This window comes from Coturnix japonica, chromosome 2, assembly GCF_001577835.2.
Source record: "Coturnix japonica isolate 7356 chromosome 2, Coturnix japonica 2.1, whole genome shotgun sequence".
NCBI classification, from domain to species: domain Eukaryota; kingdom Metazoa; phylum Chordata; class Aves; order Galliformes; family Phasianidae; genus Coturnix; species Coturnix japonica.
Window position 1 is genome coordinate 132686239 of NC_029517.1, and position 23361 is coordinate 132709599.

General features: G+C 40.5%; 1 protein-coding gene across 5 annotated transcripts in view; it reads right to left on the minus strand.

The window, feature by feature from the left end:
- Positions 1-23361, minus strand: part of TSNARE1 (t-SNARE domain containing 1) — a 408620-nt gene that overhangs the window by 333147 nt on the left and 52112 nt on the right. The window contains exon 3 of one of the 5 annotated variants that reach the window (XM_032442928.1): positions 3668-3729. The exons of the other annotated variants lie outside the window; for them this stretch is intronic. The gene's annotated coding sequence lies outside the window, so the exon portion shown is untranslated. The remainder of the gene's footprint in view (positions 1-3667; positions 3730-23361) is intronic. 5 annotated transcript variants of the gene reach the window in all.

The following is a 23361-nucleotide window of genomic DNA, read 5'->3' on the forward strand; positions in this document are numbered from 1 at the left end:
TTGGCTTTGTTCTTCCAGCAGCCTCAGGACGCTAAACAGACCCAACAGGAACTGCTTCTACCAGCTCCAATAGGTGAGGTTCAGGCTGGATATAAGGAAAAGCCCACCAGAGGGTGGTGGGCATGAACAGGCTCTCCAAGGAAGTGGTCACAGGCCCCGAGCTACCAAATTTCAATAAACATCTGGACAACACCTTCAGACATGGTCTGATTTTTGTGTTGTCCTATCTGGAGCCAGGATTAGTATTTGATAATCCTTACGGGTCCCTTTCAACTTGGGATATTGTATAATTCTATGATGCTAATTCCTTCTTTCCTCAGTTATTTCCATTACTTGCAACTAACAGTATCCAGCAGACTTATCAGATATTTTCTGGCACTTAAAAGTTACCTCCATCCCCACAAACTTCACAAAGACACCATATAAGACTTCTTTTTTACTCTGGCAGACTTTAGATCTAATAGACTGTTACACAACATGAATAAGAAGGAAATCATAAGCAACAGAGGTTGGAAGGAATTAATGTCTGCACATCATCTGTATTCATTTCCTGCTGCATCACAGACAGGAAGAAGAGAGGTAAGACAAGCAATCTGGAAGCCTGTTGTGTTCCTTTCATGTCAGTCCCAGTTGCCACTTCAATACACAAAGTCTTCTTCCACATCAACCCTTCTGCATGTCTTCTCACAAAAGAAGAAAAGACAGTCTTCAAATCTTGCTGAGAGGCACCAGAGACAAGTTGGCCTTAGGCAAATGCCAAGAATAAGGACTAGAGATACATTTTGTTTTACTTGGGAATCTCAGATTTATAGACCCCCTTCTCTCCATTTCAGCTATATAAACTTCCTGAGAGCAAATGTAGCTGCTTAGGGCTGCAAGAAAAAGTCTTCCATCAAAAGGATCACAAATGCCATGGGAAGATGGATGCCTTCCATCTTCAAGACACGAGGCAGCATGCACCGAAACAGTCTGGTTCCCAAGAGAAGCAGCAGAGTGTGATAAATGACAAAGTGATTGCACTAGCAAGGTCAGTGCCCAGGACCCAAATTTCTTTTCACATGGAGAAGCAATCAAGCTTCCTTGATACTGGGGTATTCAGATCCAGGGAAAAGGACCAAAGATGTTTAGGAGTCTACTGAGTTGTTTGCAACACTCTCTGCTGTTCAACTTCAGACTCTATGGATGGCATAGTTTAGATGACTTAATGTCGGGTCACTGCTAGCTCAGCTCAAGAGATGTGGTGTCATCGCTACTATTTTTTAAACTGACATTAAATAACAGTTAAACAACATTATCTTCTGGCTCCTGCAGGAGAACAGGATCTAGGCAGCTTCCAACTCTGAATCTCTCCATCACAAGTGCTGTTTACGTGCATGTTCTCATCTACCAAGGATTTTCTTCCAATCATTTTTCCTTGTATGGCCACCTTCTATTTGACATTTTGTGCCATGTTGTCTACTTCCTGCAAACCTTACATGCAGAATAGTCTTAATCAATCCATATGCTCAACAACCATAGAAATATTACGTATTTCAGTGAACAGCAAAATTAAATCGCCACTCAGTTCAAAATCTAGATTTCATCTGCCTTTTCAGATGAAATATATATATATATTCTTTTATATCCTCAGATATAAAAGAGGAATATTAATGTCTGTTTGCTGGAAAAAAACAAACAGCACAACACAAAAAGTAGGAAGGAGGAAAACAGAGAAGGGTGACCTGATGTCTGATCTGCTACAGTGAAGTTAGAGCAAACTTATTCATTATAAAAGATGCACATGCATGAATGGACAAAGACTAAGTGCAGTGCGCTAGCTCAGCTTAACAACATTAGAAATAGCATTTATAAATCAATACTGGATTTCAGCAGAATCAGGAAATATGTATCTGACAACCAGTTCTGAGTTCATAGGAGCGCCCTGATTGACGTATTTGCAATACTTTAGGAGAATGTGGTGCAGGGTAAAATGGGATGCTTGAGTTAATCAAGTAATAGACTCCAAAATCCCAGGATCCTGCTCCTCTGGAACATGATTCCACTGGTTTCCAACACACAAGTTCCCAAAGCAGAAATAACTGCTATTCAGTGAACACAACAGGAATATAATTACCATGAGCTCTCATCTACATCAAAGTTCGTTGATAGTTATAAACAAAAGCATGCAGAAGGATAAGTATAAAACAGTATCTTCTAGTAGAAAGACACAGTATATGAAGGAAAACTGGAGAATCTACTTCTACCTTTGGTATCATTTCACTGAGAAAGATTAACAACGAAGTGTGTTCATTCTGGGATTCCCATCAAGGACAGGGGAAATGGCAGCAGGTGGTTGAACCCAAGAACAGATACAGGGAGTTGTGGGCAGCTCAGGTGAATCACTAGCAGGTGCTGAGCCTTGGCAGAAGCTGAGGAGTATGACTTGGGGATGTTCCCAAAACACCCTGGAACAAAGGCTGCCTTGGATAAGGATAAGTTAGAAAGAGAGCCACACACCTGCACAACATATTGTAGAAACAGAGATATATAAAAACAGCCTATGTTTTTATTATGTATTTTATTATGCCTATCACAGGCAATGAGCAAACTAACATGGGTGTAAAGCCAACAAGTATGTAAGCATTCCTCCAAATCTCAAAAACTATAAGGACTAATAATTTCAACCACAGTGGCCATATTTACTCACGTGTCCACGTAAAACACCTTATGTATACTGCATAAAAACATTCTTTTGCTTTTTATACAAATGATCTTGGTTGCAAAGAAGCAAAGAGGACGGCAAACCTATGCACACCACTTTCCTCTGTTGGTAAGAATCCTTCTGGTATTTCTTGGCCTGCCCACTATGCCCCTACATTTACAGCAAACAGGTATCTGCACAGAAGACTTTCAAATAATGACAACAGATTAATGAAGCCAACTAGCGAAAATGCATCTGCTCCAACGATCCAGAAGTGTCCAGCTATCCGACTCACCCTCCTTTTCCAAGACTCTTCACTGATGGAAAACATGATTGAAAAGGAAAGAAACAAACATTCACTCCATTTTGCTAGAAGAGAGTAATGGATTTCAAGTTTCTGCTGAGCTAGGGCATCTGAGATTAGAAACCTTGCATCTCATCCATCTCTTGGTTATTTCACTAAATATCCTTTTATGCAAAACACAAGAAAATTAGATTTCCCGACATCTAAAGGCCTACAAGCATGGTCAACAAGAGAGTACACCTTCAACTTTCTTAAGGAGTGAATATATTTGAGGTATACCCATTAAACACTGAGAAAACTGTATCAGGGAGACCCACTCACTCTGGCACGTCCACCAGTCAGTTCTGACACAGAGAAGTCTTATTTCAAATTGTTTCCCAGCTTTCGTATCACCCACCACAGACTCTGGGACTACTTCTTCCTGCTGATAAGCGCACGATGGCACCAAAGGGAACCAAGTGCAAATATCAAGGAGAAAAGCAGCTTTGATTTAGCGCGTGACTCATGCAAGAAGAACGCCAAGCCCTGAGCAAGCCAAAGCAAAACAGCTGACTATCAAGGAGTGAATGTAAGCTCAAAGTTGCCCTTAAAAATACAGACTGCAAGTTTTCACCAAGAAAAAAAGCAGAGTGTTTGCTGCCTGTAAGAGCCTAATGAAAATACACAATGTAGGGTGCATTTACCTGAACATGGGTGCCAAGTATCACTTCAGATGCCCTCTGTGATGCATATGAGGCTGGTAGATCTGAAAGAGAGGATGCCAGAGATGTGGTGGACACTCCTTCCTTGGAGATATCCACAAGCAGGCTGGACAGAGCTCTGAACAACCGGATCTACCTGTATGTGTCTCATTCATAGCAAGGGAGTTGGACTACACAACCTTTAGAAGTTCTTTCCAATTGAATGATTCTATAATTCTATGATAAGTGAAAGCACCTAAATTTCAGTGAGTGTCTGAGCTTCCATGGTTGCTGGCAAAGACATCAGTATAGTCATTAGAGCCTGGACAGTAAGTAAAAATATATGCAGGACTTCCTTTCTCTTCAGTAAAAAAAAAAAGAGTGAAGGCAGCAGCTCCTAGGATGGGAACATATATAACAGACCAAAAAAGAACCAAACCCCAAAAAGGTACTCTTAAATTGATCAAGATTAGAGCCAACCCCAAGACATTCACTTCAAGATAACCTCGTTATTAAGAATCACAGCTTCTCCTTCACCCAAAGGAAAAGAGAAACACTCTGGAGTAGAAGTGATAGAAAGAACAGCCAAGGATTGGTGGCTGAGCATCCTTCTGCATTCAGACAGGTTTGAACCTAAATCCATCCATGAACTGGGGTTTGAAACTAGATGACCTTCAAAGTCCAACCCAATACATTCTAAGACTTGTGAAGGTAAATACAGTCTTTAGACACTGAAGACTGGGCATGAGGAAACTGAAGATATTAAGCTCACACCTGATGAAAAGCAGGTAGTTCTGTACTACAAAAGATGCATCTGTGCAGCTGTTAAAAACAAAAAACAAAAAACAGTGTAATTAAATCATATGATTGCATACCTGTGAAGGAAGAGTGTGAATTGAAGTAGTTGCAAGAGTACAGAACTATTTAGGCACCAAATAAGGTGAGGTGATAGACAGATCCTGCTGTGCTGTATTTGCTTCCAGCCCACGGTAGTAGTGCCAACAGCACTTTCATCACACAGGCATTCCCTTAAAAACATCATTCCACAGCACTGCGACTTTGTGTAGGTGTGCACGCATGTGCAGAAATACAAAACACCCACACGCGATGCTTTTATTCCTTATCTACGCTCATCTAATCTCAATGGCCCCATTTTTTTTACTGTTTTTTGTTTGTTTGTTTGTTTTTAATTATTGTTATTTGAGTGGCTTGATTCTACATAAAGGCTAACGTTAACATTTGAGGAGAACTGGTTCCGCTCACTCTTTGTATGTATGCAGTCAGCTGTTTGTTTCACAAGCTCGTTCAGCTTGAAGAAAGCATCATTCTGGAAACAGAATAAATACAACATAAAATGAAGGAGGTTCTGTAATGGATTTAGGACATGGACCAAAGAAACTTGTAATTCAAATGTTCTACTGCACCGTTCCCATTCAAAGCTTTGGGAAGCCATCCAAACCTACACAGATACAAAATAGTCCACAGAAATTACTGCTGCAAGGTGCCAGCACCAAATAAGCACTTTGACTGGAAAATGAAACTGAAAACCCAAGGACAGAGTGAAAAACTTGGTAAAGCTCGTGCAGGAAAAGAAATGACTGAGAAAGAATAAAGTGGCAATGGGATGGGGAAAAAAGGACACAATTCCGCATCGGAGAGCTCAAAAGAGCATGGTGGATGGAGTGTCCCAAAGCACACCATGCTGTTCCCAAGATACAGCACACAAAGTCCAAAGGCTTATCTCTTATTTTCAAGCATCACTCTTGAAATTCACAGCTCTTCCTCTCCAGAATTTATACTCCCCTCAATAAATAACCTGATTAAATCACATCTAACATAGGGGGAGGGGGAGGGAAAGCCCCTAACAAATCAGTAACGCAAGGATGAAAACTCGGGTATTAAGTTTAAAGAAAATAGAAAAAAAAACAGCCTGCTGTGCCTTTCAAATCAAAACCTAATCACTATGTTATAAGGAAGGAAATGAAAACACCACAGCTGGAGCATAGCTGAAAGAGTCTGAGGTCAAACCTAACATCAAACAATTTAGGAAATTATGTTCACGGGAGCACAGGGAGGGTGCTCAGAGTTGTGTCTAATGGGCCCATTGCAGGATAAGACCAGGAATGTGTATTCAAATTGAACAGTGTCTCCCACCTTGTTCTGCCTTAATCCAAAGATTAAATTTGATATCTATGTAACGTAAGACAATCTGGCCCCTAATGATTACATGCATGTAAAAATAAGATATTCTTGATATATCATATAAACAACCGTATCAGTCAGATTTTACCAATGACTGTACATACTGCAGATGCTTCAGAATAAATACTGGCTCATTGCAAAGCAAAGCTCCAGCAGAGACGGGTCTTCCCACTTGGAATTGTTCAAAGGAAAATACGTGCCTCTACTAGGCCATTATTTTGCAGGCAATGGTCTGAAATCAATTTTCAAGCACTCAGTCCCAAAAGTTGAGATAGCTGCTCTCTGCAGATAAAATTAAGGGATACTATAAAAGGCTAAAAAAAGAAGTATGGTCCAGATGGATTCCCGGCTGAATTCTATAAAATATTTACAGATCTTCTGTCACCAAAACTTACGTTTCTTTTTGATGAGGTGGAAACCAAAGGCTCTGCACCTGTCCTTTTTATAAATAAGTTTAAAAAAAAAAAATCCCACAGAAGATATACTGTTATTAAATATAAAGAAAAAAGGCACAGACTTTCATCTCATCTGTAGTTACTGCGAGGAACTCCAATTAATCAATGGTGATTCTACAATTCTGTAAGAAGAGATATTGTCCCTTCACTTAATTTAGCCCAGCTATTCCCTAAATTCCAAGTTCAAGAGTTTGTTCATTAAAACAGACTTAGCAGAGATAAGCACACACTGATAACACCATCGTTCCTGTAACAAATTAACAGCCTAGTCCCATGACAGCGCTGTCTCAAGATACCAAAAGATTCTTAATCACGTGCCACAAGGATAAACATCCACTTTTTCATTCAAGATTAGCCCCCTACCCCCCAGAAAGAGTTCTCAACTTACTGCTGCTGAAAATTGATCTGTTTGCTGGTATCCAGATAGTCCAAAAGGGAGAGAGTTGTTTATACCAGTAAACAGACAAAAGATCTTAAACATATATTCTTTCCTCTATGATGCAAGAATTACACCTGGATCTTTACCTATTGGGTCTTCTCTTTTATTGCAAATAACTTCCTCCTTTAGTATTTCTGCAGCCAGATTAATGGGAATACCAATCAACCAGCCACCAAACAGCCATGGAATTCTTCCCAACCTACTGGAAGGGGAGTTGGAACTAGATGATCTTTGAGGCCCCTTTCAATCCAATCCATTCTATGATTCTATTTCACACCTTACTGCAGATAAGAATTTATGGCACTTTGGACGTTAGGGTGTCTTCCAGTTTTCAGTTTTAAGCTGACCATGAACCCATTACTCACTGCAGCATGATGCTTTTTAGAAGCAAAAGAAGCAGCTACATAATGAGTTGGTCTCCACTGGATGTTGACTTGATAAGCGCTACAATTAATTCACATTAACACGCTGCCCTTCCTTTCACTTCACACTTTCAGAAATGTCTCTCTAAACCAATCTATGATTACCAGTCATACAGAAAAGCTTCAGAAAAATACTCCTCCACAAGCATATGGCAGAGCAAATTTGTCCAACGTTGCAGGCTTTTCATGGCATTTATCTTGAAGAAGGCAGTACACAGTGATAAAGACGTCTCTGCACGTTGGCTACAAAGGCACTGAGTTTTTCACTGTCCTATTATAGTGTGCAACAACTTGTTAGGATAGCATCCTGCTTACCATAGGATCTTCCAACAGATGGGGACCGTGATCAGGATCTTATCTGTAACATCCATTCTTAAAGCCAAGGCTGTATTTCCTAGGAGCTGCCCCAGACCTCAGCCACACACCATGGCAACTAAATGTAAAAGCAGTTCTTCAAAGCCATCGCTTATTAAAATAAAATAAAAAATAAATAAATAAAAGAAAAAAGAAATTATAGTAAATTTAGCTAAGCACTTCATAGCAACATGATTCCCACAAATAAAATGTATTAAAACAAATTAAAAACGAGGCAACATTCATCACAGTCCCACTGCAGCGACGCCACACGTGATGCTCCTTCAAACAAAACCAAGCAGAACACGATGAACAGCATTTGGAGCACATGTTAGCTGCGCAAAATACAACTACAACACATGGTAAGAGATAACGTTAAGCACTGATGTATCTCTGCTGTATGAGGGTAACATCTCACAGCACACCAAAAACATTCAGGCTTCCCGATTTAACAGCCTGACAGTGGCTCTTGGGCATGGTGAGCTGCAATAGCTCCTAAAATAACAACTTCAAGCAACGTAATTTCATTAGAGCAGGCTGACCCTTCCTGCCCCTGCTCATGTTCCTCTATGGTATCATTTTTCGTGATTTAGTTCACTATCTTGCAAACCTCCTTTCTCTTTCCGTCTTCACAGCTGTCTACACGCACACACACAACTTATATATACAAAAATAAACCCTCGAGGCTTTTTTTCTCCATGCAGGTCCAAATGAGAACTGAAAAAGAACAAGAACAAATCTAAGAGCTACACTGGAGCATTTTGAAAGGGTGAGCAAAGTCCTCCTTTACTGGGTACTATAAAATATGGTAGAAGGATTAAGGAAAAGAAGGTACAAGGAAAAGGTTTTTAACAGTAAGTGAGCTGAGGCACTAAAGCAGGTTGCACAGAGGTATGGTGGACGCCCCATCCCTGGAAGCACTCAAGGTCAGGCTGGGCAGAGCTCTATGAGAAACACAATGGAGCTGTAGGTATTCCTGTTGGACCAGATGACCTTCAAAGGTCCCTTCCAACTCAAACAACTCTGTGATTAACAGTGCTTGATGTATACAAGGAAAACTTCTAGCTCAACTTATCTAGATCTTTAATAGCTGCTCAGAAGCTCACATAAACACCAAAACAAAAATCTCCCTCTCTACTTTTGAAGTTAAAAGCCTTCCAAACCCTCTGCAAACAGCATAGCCTCACAGAACATGCTTCTTTTCCTTCTCCCTGACTTGACTATTTTACAGAGCCTCACACCCTGTCTCATCACTGCTGAAGCATCCAGCTGCTGCTCAGAAGAGGCATTAGTTAAAACAAAGTGTTCGTGTATGCCCCGTCTCTCTGCCACTGAAGTCAACAGGGATAAATTAAACTTGAAGGACTCTCAGGATCTGCAAACTCGAGACTGTAAAACCCAAACTGTCTGAGAGCTGCGTTTTCTGAAATGAGAAACTTCTGTTTAGCTTTCAGGCATTTCACAATGCAACTTTTTGCCAGTGCTGCATGCGAGAGTTTGTCCTTTGCTGACAAATATTTCAGCTTTGCACGGAGATGAATCTACAAATTATACATGTTAACATAAAAATATATATATTCAGGTTTTTTACGTGTTAAAGAACCTTTACAGTGACCCAAAAAGTCAAAAATCCCCCACCTTTCATCACCTCTTTAAAACACTGGCATTTCTCACTTGTCTTAATACATATTAACATGTCTCAACTGCATTATAGATTTCTTCATCTGTAGGACAGCTCCCCAGTGAAGTGCGCAGAGATATATAGCAGACCCCCAAAAAACCAAAATGCTCATCAGACACTGCTTGAAATTCTCCTAAGAGAGTAAAATCAGCCTTTGAGTTCATGCTGTGATCTCCAGAGAGCTTCTTCCATTCTTAATTCTGCCAGAAACAGCACCATCATAGTCCAGCCCGGGCTCTCATGGAGCCTCTTATATCAGGCTGGATATCAGGAAGAATTTCTCCTCAGAAAGAGAGGTCAGGTACTACAACAGACTGCCCAAGGTAGAGCCATCATCTCTTGTACTGCTCAAGAAACATGTAGATACGGCACAGAGGGACATGGTTTAGTACACAACATTGGTGGTAGGTGAGCGGTTGGACTAAATGATCTTAGAGATCTTTTCCAACTCTAACGATTTGATGACTGCTATTTTAGACAGTGGAAAAGCAGAAGCCACATCTACCATGTCTCTAAATAAATAAATTTATAAATCTTTTCCACTTAACGAAGTAAAATTACAAAACATCTGCATGATTTTTGAGGCATGACATGGCTAAGTCTACACTTAGTCTGGACTAAATTAGACCTACCCGGTCAGTGTTAAAATGGGTTTGAAAGCCTCAATACAGTTCAGAGCAACCATAAACAGAAGGGATGAAGGAAGGGAAGGAAGGGAAGAGGAAGGGAAGGGAAGCGGAAAGGAAAGGGAAGGAAGGGAAGGGAAGGGAAGGGAAGGGAAGAAGGAAGGAAGGAAGAGGAAGGGAAGGGAAGGGAAGGAAAGGAAGGGAAGGGAGGGAGAAGGGAAGGGAAGGAGAAGGGAAGGGACGGAGAAGGGAAGGGACGGAGAAGGGAAGGGACGGAGAAGGGAAGGGAAGGAAGGAAGGGAAGGAAGGGAAGGAAGGGAAGGAAGGGAAAGGAAGGGAAGGGACTTCAGAAAGAGAAAAAAGTTATCTTCAGTTTGACTGACATACTCCTCAATTCTCCTGCTGCCAGGACTAAAACATCCTCAGAATTATTTAATCTTACAGATGACAAGTTTTTCTAACTCAAAAACCACAAGCACAGCTCAAGGGAGTTTTGCTTTAAAACTCATCCTGACATGGAGGAGTTGATCAAAGAACTAGAAATTAGTGACTGCTTGGGTAACCATGTCCTGTTCACATTTTATTAAAGTTGTTGGTTTTTTGTGGTTTTTTTTTGTAAATCACAAATTTATATTTTTCTGCTTCAAACTGGCATGTCAGTATAAAAGGAAGGAGGGAAGAAGAACCAGTTAAATGTGAATAGAAGTGGTGGAGTCATCATTTCCAAGGCTTTCATTAAAAGGGTATATGTGGTGCTTAGTGGGAATGGTGTGAATGTGTTGACAGTTGGAGTGGATGACCTTTACAGTCTTTTCAGATGTTCATGACTCTAAGAAAACATCATTAATGTAGGAATTTTACAGGTATCCCTTTGTGGATGTCCACCGTTCTCAACTGAAGGCCATCCATTGTCTTACACGGGAAAAGCAGACCTTACAAAGTAACTAAAGTGCACATGTATGTATTGATGGAGGGGAAAAGAAAAAAACAACCTGTTATGTTCACAATTTTTTCTACATCAGGAAAATATTTGGAAAACATTCTTATACACAATTTCACTGATAGCTGATGGAAACTGTTGTTCACCCCATCAGTTACTCAAAAAAGTTCAAAAATAGCATCTTAGATGTGATTAAATCCAGCAAGCATCAGTAACATCCACACCTATGCAGTTGAAAAAACCGGCTAAGCAGCGTTTTGGCTCATTAGTGTTGATTTGTGAGACCATTTGGAAAAATCAAGGAAATTCCAGAAGAAAAGCTAACACTGAATCAAAGCTAAAGGGTAAAACAGATAATGTGCTGCTCATTAGCGGCCTGCCAGCCTAGTAACAAGTCCAGAAGAGGAAAGGAAAAAAAAAGAAGAAAGACAAGGAGTAACAGCTGATGTGAGGCTGCTATTAAAGGAGAATATTATGCTTTCCTGAAGCAGTGTCCACATTAACCCTTCTGGTTTTCTCTCCAACAAACAATAGCTCAATGCATTGGTTCTCCAACCACAAGTAGTCAAACACTCAGCAATAAGAAACAGCTATTAAGTACCCAAATCAGTATGGATTTGGGGAAACCATGGCTTACCAGACTGTGATGTATTTTCACCCAGGAGATTGCAAATTGCACTGCTAAGGGTGATAATACTGCTGCAATGCACACAGAGTATTCCACACCACCATTCTGAGTGACCAAAGACAAAAATCAACAGGTTCAAGACTAAAAACTGTTTTAATCACAGGATATCAGACTTAAATTACATGCATGATATTACCAGAGACTGGACATATTTGCAGAACAGTCCAACAAGGCACACTCCTGGATGGCACCTATCAGTGACTTTGTAGAAACAGCTTAAGGTCACATATGGGATTGGTGGAGTTGTTTAAGGATGAACATCAATATGGGGAAGTCACTTGTACACTTCCCACCATCACACCAAATGAAATTCAAGTGCCAACTCCTATGAAACATGGATCAAGCATCAAAAGAGAATCAAGAGAACTCCCCACGTATTGGAAATGCAGATTTCTTCCAGAACTGTGATACATTATGGTTAACCAAAGATAGATTTTGGTGCAAATCAGACTTGAAGTGGATGTATCCAATATAAAAGTAATCATTAATTGGCTTTTTAATTGCCCAAAGAAGCCAAATTACCACAGGCAAATTTGAAATATGTTGATGTACCATAAGTCAGGAGATAATTTCCATCAGCAGGGATCATTACCATAGGAAAAAAATAGGTATTTCCTATGTAAAAGGTCAGACTTGATAATGAGAGTGACTGCTCCTGGGTTTGTAATCCAGTTCTCAGCTGCCACAGAAATCACTGGAGCTATGCTCAGTGGTAGAATTCCTGCAAGGACTAAAACTGCTTTGGTAGATTTTCTGGGTAAGAGTAAGAAAAGATCTGGAGAGGCTTCAAGCAATATCATCCAGTCTTCCCATGGCTCTGAAAGCGTGTGGCAACATCTTCACTAGCATCAGGGTGCCACTTCAATGATACTTTCTGTACAATTAAGTTTTTGCCATTGATATTTCTCATTAGAGCTGAGCCAACTTGATTATTCTCCACTAGCCCGGTGTTATTTTGGATGAAAGGAATGGATTTGGGGCAGAAATGAATTTTTTGTTTATATCAAGTTTCTTCAGCATTTCTTTAGTTTCTCTTTGCAGAGCAGTAGGTTGACTGAAACTGTGATAAGCAGCTTTCCCCATCTCAGTCCTGCCCACTCATTTCACTTCCCTGCATTTGCTTCAGCTCCTTCTGCCTTTCCTTCATTACAGATATCAAATCAACCACTTAATTTGGGAGCCTCCTTTGTGGCATCTGGTTGGGATGAAGCGCATAAGCCCCAGTCATGCTTATTTGTTGCACCAAAACTACACACAAACAGACCTAAAGTATCTTAGCAACAAATAAATACATATATTTAGTTAATATATGGAAAGTTAATAAAACAATCCCTGAAGTCAGCAGCTTGTCTTACAAAGCCCGTTAACACTTCTCTTTTGATAAAGCACCTCCCATCAATTCCAGCATCTTGAAAATCTCCAATCTCCACTTTCACCTGTATTTTGAATGCCTGTAAAAACGAAAGCAAAGACTCCACTTCTTCCCCAACCCAAAGCAATTTCTTTGAATTCCATTTTGTGGTGCTCTTTAAACCCAGCATCAGAGTTCAGCCCTCCAAGCCAGTGAGGGCAGGAGTCCTGCATCCCAAACATGTTCCAGCATGGAAATCCTGACTACAAAAAAGAAAACCTTTTTTAAAACAAATTATTTTGGAGGCAAATACCAGTACATCTATTTTGCTATATCACTGTTTCTCCTGGGTACAAGAGGGATAGAGCTGATCCATATCAAACAGTTTCATTTTTCTCACCAGTGTGAACTAGGAAACACAGGTGGGAATATGAAATTACTGAAAAGCTCTGTAAAGTCTCCACTTGACCAAAAGGGTTAAGAGGTTAATTTAGACTATTGAAAGAAACCACCACCTGCTTCCCGATAGTCCCCAAAACCCAAACCACGCAGCACACGCATCACCTTCCAGCACAGCCTTCCTGCTTCACTTCCAACCACAAAATTGCTCTTTGGACCTCACAGCACCAAAGCCAACTTGAATGAAAAAAACATGACATTCAGCACAAAATGATGGTTTACACCACGGATCAAATAAAAGAATATACATAGAAAGAGAAAACAAAGTTCTCACTTGCCTCTAAGCTTTCCAAGTGGGGATTCCTAAATATCTTACCTTTTGTTTCTTCCAGAAAAGCACAATTATAACAAAAAGATCTCTTATGCAAGAATATATAAGCCCATCAACATTATCCAGTCGTAGTAGATATAGCACTAATAAATAAATAGATAGATAAATAAAAATAGATGCCTTAGATTAGGGGAATTACATAGACAGAAACTTAGAAAATTTGTAGTGACATAACCTATTTTAGGTCATAGCTTGAAACAACTGCTGGTTTTCTTCATTACAGCAGCTCTGGGACCTAGAAAGGAGTTAAGAGATAGCACAGGGTTTGAATTTACAATGGAGGTTAAAGGGAATAGAAAGTTGAGGCCTGTCACTTTTCCTATGTTATCTATGCATAAAGGCCCACAAACGATCAGAGAACACAACCGTGCACACCTGGATATGTTCCATTAGCAGGGTTCTCCCCTTGTTAAGCACATCTCCAGCTGTGTTCCTGTCAAAACAGGTGCCTTTGCTGGCCCTTTCCCCATGTTTGGGCAAGAACATCTCCTTTTCACTCTTTTCCCATCCTGCACCATCAGATGGCTGGGTTCCATCTCAGCTCCCACCATAAGACACCTGGGTCCCATTTCATCTCCTGTTGTCTCCCACCATCAGATGTTTGGGTTCCATTTCATCTCCCATCATCTTCCACCATCAGATGGCTGGGTTCCATTTCATCTCCCATCATCTTCCACCATCAGGTGGCTGGGTCCCCTTTCATCTCCCACCATCTTCAACCACCAAGTGGCTGCGTCCCATCTTGACAATCACCCTATAAAATGTGCCTTCGGCATCTGATTTGAACCCTTTCCCATGGAAACTGCTTCTTAAAATTACTTTTTTAAACTGGCAAAATGGAGCTACAGAGAAATGTGCACACACAAAAAGCCATGTAAAGGCCGTGATATCAGAAAGCGCAAATTTTAGTCATCTATATGTTGTGTTTGCTTATAGGTTATGATACAGGCTTCAATATAATTGTTTACAGTTGAGAAGCTATTCAAGAAAGCCACAATTTCTGATCTTTAAGTTATGGCTATTTAACAGGTTATTTAAGTTTCATTCTAGCTATACGCAGCACAACTTCTCCTTGACCCATGAAATTACGTCCATTCAATTTCACACAAGAATTTCATCAACTTAATTTCAAAATAGACATCTTAGGCTTTTCTATTCTATACCATTAAAAGGCTGTCTAATTTCCATTTATCATCATTAACTTATTTGCTTGAACACAAGACCAGATGACTCCAGAGGTCCCTTCTATAAAGGTTATCATCCAAACCACAGGTCCGACCTCAACCTAAGAGTATGAAAAACTGATGCATTTACTGTCTTTCCGTTCCAACATTGCCTTCTTTCCCTGAACCCACCTTTCTGGATGATTTTACGTTAGATTATATATCTAGCAAAAAGAGCCGTGATCTGCCCTGGAAAACCCATTCTAGCAGATTCCTCCTGAAAAGCTGACTTCCTAATTCCTCATCACATTTAGCATCAGTACAGGGTGACAGAGGGATCTTTAAATTTTAAACAGTCATTCATTTTTATCACAGATGAGACAACTGGAGGGAAGGGCATCCAAACACGAGCCACCTATTAAAGACTGCACTTTCCAGCCAAGCAAAGCAAACAGCAAACAACATGAGGAGCAACAAAGCAGCCTTTCAAGATACATCATTACAATTACAGAACATAGAACATTCCTAGCTGGAAGGTACCCACAAGGATGTTCTAGCCCAACTGCTCTGTTTTACATTAATAAGTAACTGCAGTGCATGTGGTTGCTGTCACTTTTCTGGATTGGAAAGAACCTGTAGACTATTAGATACTGCTCACATGCCACAGCAAAGTGGTAGAATATACTGTAGTCTTAAGAAAAGTGTTTGTTGCACATAATTACTTTCAAAAGCATGATAAATAGAGAGCAATTTTGGGTGGTAAGTAGGAAACTTACTAGAGAATAATGAAAAGGAAACCATAAAGAGAATTATGGAGACAGAATGAATGCTTAAGCTTCTGGGATGATATCACGATTTTTAATTTCATTAAAAAGGTAAAGATTGGCTGAAGCTTGGCTTTACATATTCATCCAACACCACTGAAGTCAAAAGGAACTGCGCTGACACAAGGAAAAAGAATTTAGACTGCTTTTATAGCAATGTGGTATAGCACAGTCCATAATTGTAGGCTCATTAGGGTTGAAAACGATCATTAAGACCACCTAGTCCAACAATCATCTCATCACCACCATGCCCACTAACCATGTCCCTCAGTGCAATATCAACGCATTTACTGAACAGTTCCAGGGATGGTAACTCACCGGCTTCCTGGACAGCCTGTCCCAATGCATTGCCACCTGGTTTCACAATATATGCATTCTTTAGAAGAGTACTTTCATGGTAGACTTTTTGGTTTAACAGTGCTGATCTGGTGGCAAAAGCAGTCTGTAGCCATTAGACTACCCCTATACACACACATCCTTTGTCCACCTACGTTATGCTTTCCAGGAAGGGAAGGATATCTGCAGGAGGGACACAGGGAGGAAAAAAGGGAAAAGGGAGGAAAGGTAGATTGGCAAAGAGGAAAGAAGACCAAGATGAAATTCATTGATTCCTCATGCTTCTCCTCACTGATACAGAAACAGGTTGCCCAAAGATGTGGCGGATACCCCATGCCTGAAGACTTTCAAGGTCAAGCTGGACAAGGCTCTTAGTGCCTGATGTAGCTGTAGGTGTCCCTGTTCACAGCAGGGGAGTTGGACTAGATGATCTTTAAGGGTCCCTTCCAACCCAAACTATTCTATCTCTATGATTCTACACCATATACATCTCCATCAGTGCCTATCCAGGTGCTGCAAGCAGGTAACGCAGCAAAAGACAGAAAAGGAGACTGAATAGAAAATCACATTACAGCGCTACCAAGTAGCACTGAGTGGGCAACCTGCTCCTGAGTGACTATTACTACCACACCACCCCCTTCTCCAATCTATCTCTGTAAAAATCCCATTTTTAAGCATACTCAACAAATTCCTCATTTATAAGATTATCAATAAATCACCCTACTTCATGATTTTCAGCATTTCTATGTGCTGTTCTATAGATGCTCAGAAACAAAGCACTGGGGTGGGAATATGCAGAAATGGGGATATAATCATCAAAGCCAAAATCTCCCCTGTTCAATTCCATAAGAACCTCCTCAAAACATCACAGTGGAAGAAGATTTGAATGCCACATTTGTTAGTAAAGTAGCTCCATTTTGCAGTCCCTCCGCATATCACTGATTCCCATGTTACCAACCAGGAGCTCCAAAATGTCAGGTCTTTTATTAAAAACAACATCCAAAAGCATTTTTCTTAGCTTCTTCCTACCAAGGGGTGTTTCTTGATGAACGTTCAGACTGCTTCAGCGAGCAGAACTGGCTCGCTTCTCCCATAAACTACTGCATCCCTCTTACATTATTCATCCTCTGAATTGCTATTTCTCTGCATTAGCAAACAAGGGAAAAAAAAGAAATATCTGAGGCCTCTTTTTGATGTCTTTCAGTAAGGTGAAAATGCTGTCGACGGATTTCCTCCTGAAGCAAAAAAGTTTGCTGGACCAAACAGCCTGCTGTAATTAAGGTTAGAAACCTCAATTAAAGAGAAAATCCAGCTTTTGGTATTTTGTTTCTTCTCTTGGCAGAACTGCTGTTTCTGTATGTGATGGGCAAATTACGAAATGCTGCCAGGTAGAAAGTGGCATATAAATATAAAATGACAGGGATTATTAAAGATTGTTCTGAGTTAAAATCCACGCACTGCAGCAGCAAATTCTTAAAGGTGCTGGACCAGCAAGCAGAGGAATTGGAGAAATGGAAAAGATGTAATTAAAGAGCCAATCCCACCTTGGCCTGGCTGCCACACACTCATCTTTAGGGCATTTTTCATAGCCTGAGGGGCTTTCACAAGTTTAATGTTAACAGACTGGGGGTGGAGGGATAGAGGGGAGAAAACATAAGTTTTATCTAGGAACATTTTCACATTAATTAAAAAGCTGCTGAAGAGACAGAAGAAACAAAGCAAGTCACATCTTCCAACTGTGGCAGGTGCTGGAAAACGCCAGTATTTCTTGCTTGTGGTGAACTTTATGGTATTTGTTTAAGTTCAAAGGAGCTGCAATTCCTTGGCCTTATTTTGCTCTATAAGAAAGGGAAAGAGAGAAAGAGAGGGAAATGAAGAAGAAAGTATGAAACCCCACAACTAAGTAACAAATGACAGCAACTTAGCCATCAAAATTAAAGCAAGGCTACACTGAACTTCCCAGGCCTTGCTGCCTGTCTGTTGGGCACTGAAAAACACAGAACTGTTTGATATGGAAGGGACCTTTAAAGGTCATATGGTTCAACTCCCCTGCAAGGAACAGGGACACCTGCAGCCAAATCATGGTGCTCAGAGCCCCATCCAGCCTGACCCTAAATTTCTTCAAAGGATTGGGTATGAGGAGCAATAACTGCCTGTCCTGTATTAGAATGGATGAAAACTGTGAGGTTTTTTTTCATATAAAGGTGTATTTTGCAATATATGAAACTGGAGGGACACTGGTACTACACCTGTGGCCACCAGCACAAGTTCCTACTGAAAAAGCCAGATTGTATAAAGCACCATTTACTTTCCTCTGTGTCAGTGCCATTGACTTACTGCAAGAGAAGAGGCACATGCTCGTGTTTGCAGAGTAAAAAGAAGTGCCACAAAGCAGACAGGAGCCTCTCAGCCTTGGACTCCATCAGAGGAAGCACCTCAATGCCAGGTTACAGAGCACTGACATTTTTAGAGAGGATGGGAAAGAGAAATTCGATTCAGACTTATCAGTGCACACACAGGACACACATGGAGAACAGAAAGGGACAAAATCCTCAACCACGTGCTGCAGTGTCACATCCAGAGAGTCAATTTCCTGCCTACCCCCACACTTTAAAGGCACTTTGAAAGGTTAGGACTGAAAGGGCTCTCCAGCAGTCTTCAACAGACTTGGAGAAAGATAAAACTACGTGCAGCAACAAGATAACAACATGAGCAATGCAAGGACAATGCTACTGAGCACTCTGTGCAGGTACCAACAGGGTTGCCTTTCCTAGGAAGTGTTCCCATTGCAATACTCTCCCAAACTCATTTACTAGCAGGACATTCATAACAGCACCCAGGTTCAGTAAACAGCAAGGCACATCCTAACACAAGGTCAACAGCAATCTAGAACTGCAATTCATATCTGTCCACCCAGGCTACACGAGTGTACAGCGCTGTGTGCATTTTCAGGCAAAATGTTTCCATTTTCAGATACCTGCTACTGGCAGTGAACCGCTCACAAATAATCTATCATGATATGAGCTAGGAGAAATTTTTAGAGCAAGCAATTGAGGATAACCAAGTTCAAATCGAGTTTAAACAAAAATCCTGCTAATTCACGCTTGGGAACAAAGCAAACAACTCTTAAATTATGAATTAATCAACTCTACACAGCCAACTGTCCTCATTTCATGTATATATTTTAACCTGAGCAGTAAAATTCTAAGGGAGTTAATTGTCCAGCATTGTGCTGGTGCCTAAATTACAATGGCATATAAGTCCCGCAAGGTGAGCTCAGGGCAAGCTTCAAAGCAGGTATGAAGTGGACATGTCACCGTCTGTTGTGGTGGCATAGGACATGGGGTATCTCAAGGGAGAGAGCATCACCCAAGGGAGTAGGAGGACACAGACATGTCAACAAGAGTATGAGATCTTCCATCCAGTGCTTGTGTCTCCAGATGGACATTTCCAACTTCATCTCAACTTTGTTTTAAGCCATTTCTCCTTTGAAGCAGCTTACTCTAAAGGCCAGCTGTACAAAATATTTAAATACACTGGTCCATGGTTAGGAGAGTAGAAGGTGAGTATTTTTAAGAGGTTTATATCTTCGTTTTCTTTGCTTTGTTCCACTGGTTGAAGTCAACCACCTCATTTCAAGTATCTGTTTTAGGATGAAATGACTCATTTTCTAGAACAGAGAGGGACTAAAGGACAGATGCACTTTAATCCTGTTTACTGTGGGTAACAGTTGGCTATTCCCCAGCAAACTGTTGTTCTTATTTTCAAGATTTTAAGACCTACCTGATTTTAAGACATAGAAGAGAGAAAAAGGACTGCAATGATGCGATAGTGGGGTAGGAGGTGAAAGGTTTGAGAGCTGCAATTCCAAGGTGCAGTGGTGAAAATAAATGCCTACCTGTTACCAATATGACCTCTTCGGCACAAGCCATCTCCTTCTGAAGTAGCAAATCTTCCCCATAATCATGAGAACACACACAGACCCTCAATCGCATTTTCAGTATAAATGAAATTCAGGCATGCAATCACATAGCTGAAATGATATGCAGATGTCAGCTCATGTTTGCAGCTTCCCATGACAGCAGTACTGCCCCATGCTTGGGGTACAAGGCAGAGTTCTCCCAAAAGCCTTCAAAACAAACAAAATACCCTACAACAATAACAAAAGAAACTACCTGGCCATAGAAACCAGCAGAAACCTCACTGTGCTCAGCAGATGTATTGCTCACCTCTTGCTGCTTCAAAAGTTCAACAGCCCAGCTTCAACCGCCAGCTTGGTTCCATGCTACCATGGACAGATCCAGCAGTCAGACACAGATTTATATTTCTAATGTTCCTTATGTAAGCACTCCTCCTCCATTCATCTCTTCCAGGAATAACCTACTCACAGAACCAGGTTTTCAGCTGAAGATGGGCTACTCTTAATTGATCATTACCAGCATTATCCTTTCCATTTTCTAAAACCTCTAGCAAAATGCTCAGTTGTCCAGGTTTGCTTTCTAAGGCAACAATGAGCAACACAAACCAAGAACAATCTCTATAAAAGCAAGAAAACAAGATTTAACATGACACGTGTCTGCAAAGTGTTGCGCAGTTAGGACCAGGGATGCAAATATGGGAAAATACTAGAGACAAGGAACAGATGGGATTTATGCCATTTAAATCAACTAACAAGCTACAGCACACAAAGGACAGAGGAATTGAAGTTTAGGGAACGATGACATTATACTGTGAAAAAATATTAATCAAAGTCTGAATTTGTTGGGTTTTTTTTTCTTCCAAGAGGCAGCTCAGCATCCATCCGCCTCCTTTGGCAGCTTCGTCCTTAGCAGTGTTCTCTTAGAACATCCTGACAAAAACTAACATTGAGTTTCTACAGCCTATATGTAGCGGTGACATTTTTATTCTGCTTAATTGACTTTAAAAAAGAAAAAAAAAAAAAATAGAGGAAAAATATCAACTTTTGAACTACCTAAGAGCAATAGCTTTCTAGCACTGAATTCTGTTATCTAAAGCAAGTGCTGAGTCTTAAAAGCAGCAACTTTGCCATGAACAAGAGTTCTCTGCAGGCACCTTCTCTTGCCTGCAAGGATGGTAACTGTTTTCAAAGAGATAAATTTGACTTGTAATCTGCAAGCTATCTTGCAGCCCTTTTAAACAGCATGATCTGCATTCCTCCCGGAGCAGCACTGCTGACCTTCACAGTATATTATTACATTCACTGAATACCCATACTGGACTTGTTGCTGAGGAGTGCCAATATGAACAACAATTAACGTTCAAGACAGTAACTCCAACAAAAAAGGAAGGACAGGACTAGGGGTAATATATATCTTAAGATACATTTTCTACTTTCCTTATTTTCATGTATCCACAGGGGTTGGATATAATTACTGAACTTAGTAATTTACAACCTACAGCAACGGCGACTACAACTCTGCAGAAGGGAAAAGCAAACTTCCTTACATTTACCTATTTATTGTTCAGTTTAAAGAACAGAGCTGTAGTCATTTACAGCTCTGTAATTCTCTGAAGCATTTTGATCTTTGGCATGAAGGCAGAAGAGCCTGATTTTAATATTCGCATTCAAACAAAGCACGTTTCAGTGCTTAACAGGGACGTTTTGATGCATCAGAAGATGTCACACCTTTGCGATCCTCAACAAGTGCCATGTTCTGAGAATTAACACATCATCACTGCTTCGAGAAGCAGCAAAAATGGACCAAAAATGGAATAGACGTTGATATCTTTTGGCCAGAAAATAAAGCAGATTGCTTCTCAGGAATGCATTTGGAGCACAGCTTCCCAACCTCACTGCAAACAGTGCCATATAATCACTTATAGGCAACAGGGGCCTCTATCAAAATTTACTGAGTGCACTAGAGGTTTTCCACTTCATTTCGAAGTACTTTAGCTCAATGTTTTTCAGCTTGAAACCTGTGGACTACATTTTACTACAGTCCTTTTTCAGGACACCATGACAACAAGTCTTTCTGCCCAATAATCTAAAATGTGAAATTATAAGGCACCCAGTATCCTAAATAACACAGAGAAGCGATGTCTATGCCTACACAATTTGAAGGGAGATTGCAATGCTTCTGTGAAGGGAGTATTTTAGTTCTAACTCCAAATTTTGGAGGAATGAAGAAGGAAGAATGTGACACTTTTTCCAGATCTTATTCCAGCTACATTTTTCAATCACCACATTTATTTATGTTTTCATTTATTTCCTCTAGATCATATCTCAACTGCAAACAGTTTGATAGAAAGGAGGGGAAAAAATCCCTATAAAGAGAAATGTCACAATTTGGGGGGTTTTCAGTCCAGAGGCAAAGGCAAGGAGAGTGACATAAACACTGACAATAGATTTAATAACTCATAAGTAGATGATGAGCTGTCTCGTGAATTGAAAAGTTCATATTGGAAAAGCAGAGAGAACAGACACTTTTCGTACTTTGCCTCACTATATATAGGCACTGTACATGGCACCAGAGAAGCCAGATCTTACAGATCTTTCCTGGGACAAGGAAGCCCATTGAGCTCTCTCTGTGTCAAGAGACTTATAATAAAAGAGAGATTTCAGCGTGAATTTTGGAAGTAACAGGACACGATGACCTAATTCCACAAGAGGACAGCTTAGATCAAAGTTGCTGATTGTTACTGGTTATTTCCATTTCCACCTCCAAGAGCATTATGAATGGCCCAAACCAAATGTGCTGTGGAAAGGCACTGGAGGACTATCAGGAAAATAGGTGGTTAAGGGGAGAGAAAATACTGCATAGATAAGACTAATGAGCAGCGGACCATGTTAAGGAAGATCAACTATTCATCTGCTAAAACAAAGATCAGAATAAAAAGAAAACAAATTGGTAGAGCAACTAATTTAGAGAGGAGAAAGGAAAGGTATTGCACAAGGAAAGCATGGTGGACTCTGTTGAAAAAATGAAAATGTGCCCTGGATACAAGACAAGCTACTTACAGCTAGAGTTACCATTGCACTAAAGCAATGGGGTTGATCCCATTGATTCCACTTGAGTCTTCCTACAAAAAGTGTGATCATAAGTTATCAATGTTTTAAAGAGAAAAACATATCTTGTCTAAAAGGCATTCTCCAACTGCTTACCTGCACTGAGGGGAGAAAAAGGCTGAGAAGAAGAAGAGAAATGAGGCACAGAGACGAAAAAAGATACCCATTAAGGCATAAAGTAACTCAAGATAGTGTGAAAATACAGTGGACGTGCAAAGACAGCACAGGGAAACCAGAAGGGTTTAGGCTCAGCTAAAATGAAGAACCTCCAGCCCCAACCCTAAAGAAATGCAAGTATTATTCTGGAGGAGGAAGAGGGGAAAAAGAAAGCATCAGGACTTTGGGCAACTATCAACCTTCCATTAGACAACACGCAACAGCTCTAATGGCACTCCCTGA